This window comes from Egretta garzetta, unplaced genomic scaffold, assembly GCF_000687185.1.
Source record: "Egretta garzetta isolate BGI_Z169 unplaced genomic scaffold, ASM68718v1 scaffold527, whole genome shotgun sequence".
In the NCBI taxonomy this organism is placed as follows: domain Eukaryota; kingdom Metazoa; phylum Chordata; class Aves; order Pelecaniformes; family Ardeidae; genus Egretta; species Egretta garzetta.
The window spans coordinates 67530-76703 of record NW_009260359.1 but is presented as its reverse complement, the minus strand read 5'-3'; positions in this window follow the sequence as shown (position 1 = coordinate 76703).

The following is a 9174-nucleotide window of genomic DNA, read 5'->3' as shown; positions in this document are numbered from 1 at the left end:
TCTTGGTAGCTCAAGAATAGCAAACAAAATTCATACTCACCATGTACCGCACTCTGAATAATTCACAACCCGAACTATTTGCCCCGCGCATCAGTAAGGTGGTAAAGAGATAACCAGGAGTTCCCTATCATAGAATCACAGAATGGTTTGGGTGGGAAGGGACCCCTGGAGGCCACCCAGCCCAACCCCCCTGCAGGAGCAGGGACACCTTGAACCAGATCTGGAGATCTTCAACCCCCGCCTGGACGCTGTCCTGTGCCCCCTGCTCTGGGTGAGCCTGCTTGGGCAGGGGGGTGGCACTGGGGGCGCTCCGGAGCGCCCTGCCAGCCCCTGCCAGGCTGGGATTCTGTGTGATGCACCGGGTGTCTCCAGAGAAAGCTGAGGGGGAAGCGGGGCGATGGGGAGGTTTCACGCTGACACGAGCTGAGTCCTCTCCTCCCTCTGGCTCCTCGGTCTGTGGAGCCCTAACAAAGCACGGCTCGCTTGTGTTGGGCAAGTTTAGGACAGCGGCGTATTTTCACTAGTGTAGATGTGGATTACCTGCAGCATCCACCTGGTGTGAAAATTGGTAGTTCAGGGAGCTGTAGAACCCTATGTCCCCCATGGTGCCCGGAAAAATAAAAGCAGGAGCGCAGAAATAATGACTTTTTGCTGGCAAGAGGTTGGTGTGTGGCTTTTCACGTGTTTCTGTCCTACCTTCGGCTGCCCTGCCTTTGGTGGCACCGTGCCAGCACTTAGGTTCCTGCAGAATAATCACATCCAGCAATATTTGGTTTGGGTTTTGTTTTGGTTTTGTGTTTTTTTTTCCACCCCCCCTGTCCTTTTAGTCATTATTTTAAACACAACAATTAGGTTCCTGCAGAAAAATCACATCCAGCAATATTTGGTTTGGGGGTGGGTTTTTTGGGGTTTTTTTGTTTGGTTTTTTTTCCCCCCTGTCCTGTTAGTCATTATTTTAAATGCAACAAATGATTTTGCTCTTGGTGCAGCTTAACAAAATCCCGGTCAGCCAGCAACCCGCTGTTTGGCAGGTGAAGCCCTGGACGCAACAGCGGTGCAGGGAGAAATCCCCCGAGCAGTCGCAGGAATTTTGCTCTTCTCGGGGTGAGCAGAGACCGGGGTGAGCTGGTGACCGGCGGGCGAGGGGTCTGCTGCCTGCCACGCGGGAGTGGAGCCCGGGCCGGCCGTGCCCTGCCGCTCGCTGCAATGTTTTTCTGATGGCGGATAGCTGGGGTGAACGGAAGGCGAGCAGGGAGCAAACGGGTGCACCAAACCCGCAGGAAGATGTTTTAGCAGCGCGTTCTCTCGGGGAGGGGCTTCGCTCCGAGGCTCGGTACGGCTGGGAGCGGTTTGAGGCGGCGTAGAGACGCAACCACTTCCTCGCGCTGACTCAGGCCTCCCCACCCAGCATAGGAAAACCACGCTTGCTGTCCTTTAACATTCTTTGGAAAAGGCTTCTTTTTGGTTTGGTGGGTTGTTTTTTTTTCTTTTCCCCCGAGGCTCTGCAGGCACAAGCGTGTTTCACAGCTGGTTTAGCAAGGACGTGTGTGATTTAGGGGACATGGAGGGCTCCCACAAACCGTAGCGACACTGATTGCACGGGCAAGGGAAGCACTCAGGAGGGTCTCTCCTGAAACGCCTGCCCGGCACAGTGATGCCAAAGCCAAGAGGGGGGTAAAGCACGGAGTAGCCTCGGAGCAGCTCCCGCAGGGAGAGCTCAGCCCCGGGTGGTGGTGGATACTCTGCTCCCCAGTCAAAGACTCTTTCCTCTGCCTCTCCTGCTGAGTTTTCCACCTTTGATTTTTCTTCAAAGCCACTCCGTGCTAATTTTGGCACTGGCTATTCACTTCTGCCTCATTTCCTACTTCTGGTGCCCAGCACACCTCGCTGTTTAACCCTGGGCAACGGCACGGCGTGTCAGGCACCAGCCTCTTGGGTTCCTCCTTCACGTGCCCTTGGGGGATGAACTGCGCCCTGCGCTGACCCGGCTGAGGTGTTGCGGTGGGAAGGGGCGTCTGAGGCTCGGCTTGGGACACGCGGCCCCAGAGCACCCTGCAAAGCGAGCGTCCAGCGAGCTGTCAGAGCTCGGAGGAGCTGGCCTTAGCTGCTAGGCTACGAAATGTAAAGGATGAAAAGGTCGCTGATGAACGTGATCAACAAACAAAACACTGAGTGTGTAAGTTGCTTTGAGAGGAGCCGGTGGCAGGGCTGTGTGTAATGGCTCTGCCCCTGCTTTGGTAACTCCCCAAATAATAGAATCATAGAATCATTTGGGTTGGAAAAGCCCTTTAAGATCATCAAGCCCAACCGTTCCCCTACCCCTGCCATCCCACCCCCAAACCCTGGCCCTCAGCACCGCCTCTGCCTGTTTTTTGGGGACTCGACCCCTTCCCTGGGCAGCCCCTTCCAGTGCCTGACAGCCCTTTTGGGGAAGAATTTTTCCAATGTCCAACCTTAACCTGCCCTGGCACAACTTCAGACCATTTCCCCTCATCCTATCGTCTGTTACCAAGGAGAGTAATCCTCCAAATGGAAATAGCTGTGGGGTAGATACAAGATGTAAACAGTAATACTGTTTAAGATTTTCTTTTCTGCTTTACAAGAAGGATGTGGTTTCTTGTGCCAGTTCTGGCAGGGCTCGGTTGAAGCCTTGGGGAGATCAGGAAGAGCTAAGGACTCCCCACCCAGTTAATCTCTCACTTGCGGTGCTCGCTTCATTTTTGTCTTTAAATTCAGAGCGTTGAAGTGTTGCATGGGTCTCGTCTGGTTTCCATGTTGAACAGAGATGCCCAGATGGTTCTGGTTCTCCTCCTGGGTGATGATATCCCAGCTGTGATGGCGGGACAGCCTCACAGGTCTTCCTGTTGCCACGTGAGAGGATGCCTGGTGGTTCCAGGCGGACGAGGGCCATGTGATATGAAAAGGCCTTTGTAGCGCAGAGGCACGCTACGATAGCTCTGTGCTCAACAACAGGTTGCGGTTTGAAGAAATATTGCTTCTGTCAGCCTTGCATAATGGAAGCAGTAATCAGCATCAACATTAGGTCAGAATGTATTGTCAGTCCACAGCGGAGCAGAAAGGGCTGCGTCTCAGAAAACCTTTTCATTAAGCAGAGAAAATTGATACCAGTGCTTGGCTCAGCCTAACACTTTGTTTGTGGAGCTGAGTGTGGATAATGGCTGGGTTTGTTTTCTTTTCATTCATTTCTCCACGCACAGTTATTTTGATTAGGAATCATCCACCTTTCATTCTAGAGGAACAATTCCAAAAACTTTCTCCCAACATTTATTATCTTGTGTACACAGTCGAAGCTTGTGTAGAGAACAACCTTAGAACGTAGCTCAGGAAAAAGTGTTTTGCCTTACGTGACTGAAGCCATGCAACCTCATTTCAGTTGAAAAATATTATTTGCATATTAACTACAATCTCTTTTTTTTTCTTTGTGGATTTTGTCTAAATAGGTCTAGGCTATGTAATGCTGTGCCTATGAGTAGCTCATTACATATGCACGCTAACGATGTAGTACCAGCTACGGGGGCCTGTCGGGTTAGCAGCCTAGCCGGTGTGTGAAAGGACTAAGGGTTGAGAAGGGAGTAGGATGGTGATTTGACAGAAGGGATGATAAAATGTCTTTGGAGTGGCGTTCTGTGAGGATAACAGCAAGTAATTAATGCTAAGTCTGATTCGTTAACCAGAAATCATTGCTGTGTATCAGCCTTGCAAGTACCGCTTTCCCCTTACCATGACGGACTGAAGATGATGAAAAAGAGTTGATGGATGGGTGGGCTCTTGCGTACCGTTGTCAGGTCTCATACTGCAGAATGAGTGGTGAGGCACTGCTACTCCTGTTGCTGGAGGGATTTCTCTCTCAATGCTTTCCTATCACCATTAAGCCTCTCTTAGTAGAGAGGAGGATCCTTCCCGACCTCCTCTCCTAGCCCTTCTAATTCCAAGTCTCTTTCCTGCTTTCCCCAAACCTCCTTTCTAATTAGGAGTGGCTCTTTCTCACATGCTTATATCATCAGTAAACCTTCTTGGTTAAAAAGTAATTCATGCCAGGAGACAGAGAAAACATTTTCCTTGTGCTCTGTTGCAGGTGGCTTTGGGGAAGTGTTGATATTGCGGGTAATGAAACATAAAACAAGAGGTCAAGGGCTAGGAACAGCAACGCTGCATGTTAGGTGCAGCATCACTTCTTTCTCTTCCCCTGTACGATTCATGAACGATTGTGCAGAAGGAAGTTTGTTGTTGGGCTGCCCCTGGGGATCTGTGCGCTCTTCTCACACGTGGGCTGCCAAGGGGCCGGGGCTCAGGCAGGGCGGCTACAGACAGGCGGCAGAACTGGCCAGCTGTGGCTTGGGGCTACCTCCTTTCCTGTGATCAGTGCATCTTGACTCCTTGATGGCATTTACTCAGCTGCAGTGTGGCTTCCACCACAGGTCCACGTGTTCTCCCACTTCTGCTGAACTGGGTTGGGTGGAGGATGCAGCGTTCCGTGGTCCAATGCTGTTGGTATTCTTCAGTGTGGTGTCTAGATAGCCACAGTCCTACATTGCTGTGGAAGCTGCCATCCCTGGACCAGGCTTGATCCAATGCGTATGAATACGAGGAACGAGTATGGAGATAATGAAGGGATTTGTACTGATATCAAGTATAACATGGTATACCACCACCCCAAAGTAACTGTTCTTTGTGGCTGGAGAAAGTCATCCCAAACTTCTCGGTGAATAAACCCTCCAGGATCCTGACTTTTGGCTGCTTTTTCTTGCACTGCGTTTCCCCGTTGTTTGCTACTCTAACTGCTTGTCTGTCTCTAGCTAGAAATGGCTCTCTTCACCACAGTGACTGAACATCATGAATAAAATGGGATTGTAAATCCCTGCAGGAGACAGCTAGCCTGCACCCAAGTGCTATATAAATAATGATCCATCTAGAAGGAAGGTGCTAGAGAAATATGAAGCTGTGATCATGGTTACTTCCATCGTATGTACACACAATGCTGTGTGTAACTGCCACAAAACTGTTAAACAAGTCCCTTATTGCAGAGCTCTAGAACAATTCCCCCCCAGACTAGCTTGCTTGTCTCCATGTGTATTTACCTCCCAGTCTCTTGGACCACAGTCATACATTGCACTGTCAGCTTTATGGGTCTTTTCTACTATGACTCATAAGAAATGTTATGCTGAGTCATAAAATTGCAAGTAAGAAAAAATTAGTGCATCTAGCATTATTAGGAAGTCTTCACGTCATCGTCTATCTGTTCAGCATTCCCTTTGATTCCTTGTTCGTGACCCACTGCAAATCTAGGTTGCTGAGAAAAGATTTTTTTTTTGGCAGAGAAGATTTTCATCCTTCTCTGATGAATTAATTTGGGAAGAAGTTTGATCTCCATGTTATTACCTTCTTTTTTCCATATAAAGCATGAATCTGACTGTGATCTAGCAGTTCTGAGTAGGGGACCCTGGACTGAGATGCAGAAAACGGAGGCCAATGTTGGCGATCCCAAGAATTCTTGTGTGAATGTAGGGGCTGCAGTAACCTGAAGGACATCAGCAGGCGTGGAAGGGTACGATGGAGCTGGGGGTCTGTCTGATAGGCAGAGGGCATCACGAGTGAGCAAGATGTAAGAAATATAAGACTCTTGTCCCAGGAGAACTAATCCAAAATGAGTACAGTGGGTGTTGCTTTGGCTTTAATTTGATTTTGGGCTTTTCTTTAAAACTTGCAGGTTTTAATGACAATGAGTCCCTACTCACATTCCCAGAACAATTTCTCCATGAATTTTCTAAATTTTTCTTACTAAAATTATCTTTTAACTAGATCAAAACTTCTTTGGTTTAACTTTGATTAAAATGCTAGATAGGAGAAAAATGTCAACCCCCCCCAACAAGATCATTACTCTGTTTCACTATCTTCATGGTGATTTTTTTCATCTGAAAGTGATCATCTCAAAAGCTTATTTCAGTTATTACTTAAGAAAAAACCTGAAGTAGAATGTTAAAAAATACTGAAGTTTTATTCCTCTGCTAATTGAAGTTAAGTTTTCCATTTTGGAATTAAAATGAACTCCCACATTTAAGGAGCGTTCAGCAAATGAGAGAATTCTACCACCTCTTCAGAGATTCTCCCATAGGAAACGTACTCTTAGACTGGACAACCTTGCTGATGAAGTTGGTATAAAACCGGTATCCAGTTATAGTCAAAGACTCGTAAGGTCTTAAAGAGTCTGCACAGGGTGCGACCCTGAAGGAGGGTCCAGATCCTCTCCATTAAGGTCTGGCCTAAACCACAAGACCTTGCTTTGCTTCCATGGGCTTTTCCCATCCCCAATGTCTTACTCTTCTTCTTCACCTCATCTTGAAGCTGTCTGGGCTGGAGGAGGTGACGTGCTCCACCCAACTCTCCTTACCCAGGAGGGTGTTGGAAAGGGAGAGACTGGCCATAGGGCGAAAATTTAGTTTTCCTTCTGAGGTCCAAGAAAAGCAGCTTTCATGGCTGATGTCCCAGCTCTGAAATTCTGCTGGAGGCAAAGCAGCATTTTCTGAGACTGACTCAAAAAATAGAGGGGAAATGGGGGGAAAAAAAAAAAGATATGTAAAAATGCAGAAAATGTGGTATTTGCTGACTACCTCATGCTTGGAGAATGCTACTTTCCTTTTGTGTTTTGGCCATTATAGCATCAAAACCTGGCATGTTTTCCACCGCCTGCGGGGACTGCCAACACAACAAGCCTGTACCTGGAGGCCTGAACCTTGCCTTAACTATTTAATGTTGTGCAATGATTAGGCCATGTCTCTAGGCCCATTTACTCCATCAGATTAACACATCAGGCAAGAACAAATACTTAGGGAGAAGCATATCCTGACAGATATAATCAAACACCATTTAAATCAAGGGAGACGACTGTGACATTAATCTACCCGGGTATAACAGCCCATTTAAATGAGTAGGAGGAGGGAGGTGGTACAAGTGAGGATAGATGGTGTGTTTAAGTAGAGAAATGAAATCTGTAGAATGACTTCAGTGGAGATAGTTTTGATTGAAGTCAAGTAGTAAAATGAACAAGTGAGAGAGATAAATTTCTTTAAGCCGGAGACACTTCAGGTGAAAAAATGGGTGTGCGTACCGGGGATCTGTACCCTGCTCAGACCCACGGAGACGCCTGTGGTCTCGATACAGACTAGTTAACAAGCTGGAACAAACTGGCTCATATTCCTTGTGGAAGCCTAAAAATTGTTTTCTCCTTTTTATAAATCATTCAGCGTGAGCCTGAGTTCGTAGATTAAGGCCAACCAGATTACAAATAAGAGGATTTTGGAGGCTGGCAGGGCATCAGCGTAGAGCGCTTGTACGTGTATCCATGGGCATGTTGCCTTAGCCTGGACTTCTGCAAAGTCTCTGTTGTTTCACTTTTATTCTCGGTGTGCAAATAGTTACTTAATTCATATTTGAAGTGGGTTTGGCTCCGTGGATGAGTCGAGTGGGAGAACAGCCCGTAAGCAGAGAGAACAGATTAGCTGGGCCTCTGCCCTTTCCCCAGAGCGAAGGCCGACAGATACTCCTGAAATGATGCCACTATTTTGGGGGTTTGTGGGAGGTTTTTAAAAATTTATTTCTCTCTATATTTTTTTTTTTACATCTGGCATGCAGCTATGAGTTACTCCGTGACTGCAGCTCAGAACCCTGGTAAATCAGGCTTTTAAGAAACAGGCGCCACGTGGCGTGTGAGTAGCTCCTCAAGGTGGCACAGAAAGCTGGGAGAGCTCTGTTCCAACTAAATGCCACTACCCGTTACACAAAAAGAGGTTAGGGTTGAAAGGTACTCGCTGTGCTGTTCTGGAATGGCTAATTAGCTGGTGCAAATCCAGTCCGAAATCAGACCTAGGAGGGGATGAGTGTTGTGTAAGCCTCACCAGGAAGAACACTAAGGCTAGGCTGAGCTTGCTAGACAGAAACACTGATTTTTTTTTTTTATCATAGGGAGACAGAAACAATCCTGAGACTGCATCCTTTTTATTAAAACCTTTTCTTTTCAAATTCAAAAATTGATCCTGAAGATACTACTACAAACCACTAGTGCGTGTCCAAAATAATTTCTTGGATCAGAAAGAAATCAGCCAAGGAAAAGCTTTTTTTAATAAAGCACCTTACAAATACAGAGTTTTCTTGGTCTAACCGCCCCCTTTTTTTTTTCTGTAAAGGTCATTTTAGCTACCATCGTCCTTTGACCTCAAGGCAGTTGGGGCATGAATTTGACAGGGCCAAGGGCAGAGCCTTCACAAGCAGCAGATGAGCCACATCCCATCAGGTACCTCCAAACCTGTTCAATGGGATTCATAGAATCATAGAATGTTTTGGGTTGGAAGGGACCCCTAGAGGTCATCTAGTCCAACCCCAATTCCTTAAAGCTGGACTCAGATGGGCCTTTCCTCCCCATATGGCTCTTCTGTTTCTCTTTTCTCTGCTTTAGAGCAGGGGCACCAAGTTAGAAGAAAACCAGATCTCAGTAGGTCTACTCTGTTTATCAGGAGCTTCCCTCACTGAGGTACATGCCACTTCTCTCTAACACAATGACGGTTTTGTCATGCCGAATAAGTTTTCCTACTCTTCGTCTTCCATTTGGGAACGTGGGCTAAGCCTCAGAATAAAGGATAGGATAAAAGGCAGGCATAGCATTTTCGTTAGGAGGACCAGGGTGGGGGGGGCTTTTGAAGTCCGCTCCTGAAGTCAGCAAACAAAAACCAGGCAGCAGAGCGAGCTGCCTGCTCCACTGCGCTGCAGAGATGAGACCAAGCCCACATGAAATATTAGGCTTTTTAGTCGCTGGTCCTGCTCCCGAGCGATGAAAGGGATGTGATGACTTTCTCCTGAGTCAGAGCTTTCATTGCCCCTGAGACAGGGATGCGCTGGTTATATAAATGGCAATTAATTGAAGTACCTCGGAGCCTGGGAAGCTCCGGAGCAGAGAAACACAAGCCTTTGTAGGTGGCACACAGAAGCTATCAATCGGGAAAAGTACAACTTTTTTTCCTTCTAAGCGGCAATTGTTCCTGCTAATATATTTATTTCTGAAATCCTACATCCATCCCCCGGAGGCTGAAAGATGATGTGTGGCATCGTTACAAAACCAAGCTCTCACATTTGAAATGCACGGAACATAATGAGGAAACCCTC